Below are 3,672 nucleotides of genomic sequence, written 5' to 3' on the forward strand. Positions count from 1 at the left end.
CTGACACTAGACTGAAACCACCTGATACTATGTGTCAATGTAGCAGATGAATAACTCACAAAAAAGAAAATAAATAAACCTGTAGTTCTCCAGTTGAAGCCGATGCTTGTATCCTCTGCATCTCATAATCAACCTCACAAGCACAAACTATAATGGGATGATAGTATATTTTCAGTGCCAGCCTCTGTGCATCAGTCATAACTGTAAGACCGGGTATAAGAATATATATTCTAGCTGCTAGAAAGCTCCTGACTACGAGTGATGCTTGAAAGAAGTCAGAGAATAGGACAATGTATTCAGCTTCTTGGCAACTGAATGGTGACCTTGACTTTCCTCTTTGAAGATTTACTTATTCATGAACGTCAAAGAAGCATCTTCCTTTATCGTTCAGTGGCTCTGAGACAAACCGCTGTGCACACATTTACGGAGAGGCCGCTCTGGTAATCAGGATGTTGTGGCAGCTCTCAAATATCATGTGAATCTACAATATTGAAGCTCTCTGTAGATCGCAACGCTCTTTGTTAAACACTGCAGCGTTTGTAATGCACAGCAGTTTTCACTAAGAAATCCCTCCACCTTCCCTCTACTGTAACGTGATGGAGACTTTACTGTTGTATCACAATCCGTTGCCATTTTGTTCTCAGCTGTCTGATAAAGATCAGTCCCACGTAAATGATAAAAATCTACAGCAAAGGTTATAAACACCCATTATGTACCCTTCACGTCCCGAAATTCATTCTCAAGTAAAAATTACTTAAGTAATTGATTTATTGTATTTATATAGCACTTTTCAAAGTAGGGTTACAAAGTCCTGTAAAGACAGAACAAAGCAATAAAAGATAATTAAGACAATTATCAAGAAAAGCATTAAAAACATTAAAATCAATGAAACGGACAAAAGAAAGTCTGTGAAAAACAAGGATAGGAATACTAGAGTCACAGATTAAAAGCAGCTTTATACGAATATGTTTGAGTGATGTAAACTGGGGCAGTGATTCAAAACACTGATCTCCTCAGGCGGGACGTCCCAAACTCTGGAGGCTGTCGCCTTCGGTTTTCAGCCGAGACTTTGGGACAGATCGCAGAGTTCAGCCGCAGGATCTCAGCCAGTGTGTTTTGTGTCGCTTGTTAGCTTGTAACTGGCTGACACAGTGTTAGCGGTTGTGCTAATGCTAACTCTCTCTCTCTCTCTCTCTCTGTACTGACAAGGGTTCAGGTTTGTGACGTATGAAACGACTGTCATTGGTTCACTGCAGTTCAAGGTGGAAACACTCAGTCATGGGGTTGATGATTATTTCACTCATCACGTCTTGTTTTATATAAAAATATCATGTGCACGTTAACGAGGTGAAACATGGATTAACATCAGAGGGTCGTAGTGGGAGGAGCCTCTTGCCCCTATGGTGCCGACCGAACATATAGTACAGTGGATGTTTGTCGTTCACTCGTGTCTGTTTCACATACTGCTGCGGTTACCATGGTGACACATCCAGGCAAGGAGAGGCAAGTGAAAGAGAGAGGAAATCTCTGGCAAAGACACACACACACACACACACACACACACACACACACACACACACACACACGCACACACACACGTTTGTCACTTTTGTGGAAACTACAATAACTTCACAGTCATTGCCTGGAGACTTCCCTCTAACCCGAACCACTCACCCAAAAATCAACTGTTCCCCACACGACTTTTATCCCTAATTAGAAAAGCCGTCCCCAATTAACTTGTCTTTAATCTGAAATTTGTTTCCTCAGTCATCAGTTTTATGGATCATGAGTCTATTTGTTAAAGGCACCTGATACGAGTGAATTCACAGACATGTCAACTGTTGTCACCACAGGAAGAAGCGAGTCGGACTCATGGTGCAGTAGGTGATTCGGGGGGGGGGGTCTTCGACAAAAAGACCAATGGTGACGGCCTGAGGTCAGTGTTAACTGGATAACGACCAACACTAACACACCAGATAATGAAAAAACAAAAAGACGAAAGGAAGGGTTAGAGGCTGTCTCTTATACACATCTGGGCCCCATTTTCTATTGATCCACCTCCGCAGCAGCCCTCTAAGTGTAGTCTATTACTGCACTCCATTATTCCTTCTATTAAGACCCATCGCACAATTAAAACCTGCATCACTGAGGTGTGTGTCTGTGTGTGTGCGTGTGTGTGTGTGCGTATGTGTGTGTGGATTCTTGTCAGGAAAGTTTATCCGTTGTGTCAAACATCATATCTGGTGATAATAATAAATGATAAAACTATTAAATCAAAGAGCATCTTTAGGTCACCAGGTGAATCTGTTAACTCCAGTCAGGCTCTTCACAGTCTGTGCACACAGCTGATAATGACTGATATACACTGATCAGTTTATTAGGAACATGTGGATCAAACTGATGGAGTCTGATACAACAGTCCTGCAGTAAATCCTCCTCCTGCCGTATCTGTCCATCCCTAGTATCTATAGTGTAAACTCGTAGCGGCTGCTGTTGAAATCCGACTCTTACTCATTTCACAGCTTCTCACCACGTTCACACTCGCTCACCGTCAGCAGCGCACTTTCCGACGAGAGCTCATTTACTGTTAAATGCACGACCACCCAGTGACCACAGGCAAATAAAAATAGATTAATTATGTAATCTGCTGTAGTGGATAGCAGAGCCGAGCCAGTTTGGAAACATATTTACACTGTGTAACAGCTTCACCAACACCAGAGGAAACTATCAGGCTGTGTAGCTGCTGCCTGTGTGGGGCGGGCGGGTGGTGAACAGTGGGTTCATCGTCAGGCGGCTCGCTGGATGTTTCAGTGGATTCACTTCTGACTCTGAGTCGTTATTATTTCTTTATTGGAAACACCTCGATTCAACAGAACAATCCCTTTCACTTTCGCTCGACCGGCTGTCGACGTGTTGTCAGGGCGTTTACAGAGGATCCATGACAGTTTTCAACTCCTGTATGTCCTCAAAAAGTGGGCGGGGCCTTTATTTACGTCAAACAGTAAAACCGGTAGAAACAGCCATAAAGCAGTTTCACTTTGATTCGGGACGCCGCCGCAGCTCACCGTGATAGAGCGCATAACAAGAAGGCTTAGTCCGACCCGTGGCCCGCATGTAATGAAGCAGACGTTCAGCAGGTTTTCACCAGCAGCTGAATCGTCCTCAGAGGTTTCCTCCTCTGAGCTGTCGAACGTTTCCTCGGCTTGTTTCTCTGATAACTTCAGATCCAGAGTGTCTGTGGCTAAAAACTAGCTAAAAGTCAATGTTGAGCTTCTGTCAGACAAACACACTGACACATGATCGTAGAGGATATGATGTCATCAACAGGCGACCAATGAAACGTCACCATGATTAAAATCACAGATTTCTCTGGTTTGAGAATTGATGGAAACATTTGAGAAAATGTAAGAACACAACTCAACAACATACAGAACACAGGTCCAGATGTTTTCAGATGTTTTAATGTGGGAAAGTTACAGATTAGAACTTTAAACTGTATTTCTACCTCCCTCTGATATGTGGAAGTGATCAGAGCGGGACTTTAGTGCGATGTCTCATTTCGATCTGCTCCCGTCTGTCGTGTAAAAGTTACTGCATTAATAAGCTTGAGATGGAAAGGTCGCCTTCCCCTTCCTTACCATCCATGCCTGAAGTGTCCTTGAGCAAGGCCCC

Source organism: Seriola lalandi, unplaced genomic scaffold, assembly GCF_002814215.2.
Source record: "Seriola lalandi dorsalis isolate HSWRI2012SDOR001 ecotype SW California unplaced genomic scaffold, Sedor1 jcf7180002054970, whole genome shotgun sequence".
In the NCBI taxonomy this organism is placed as follows: Eukaryota; Metazoa; Chordata; class Actinopteri; order Carangiformes; family Carangidae; genus Seriola; species Seriola lalandi.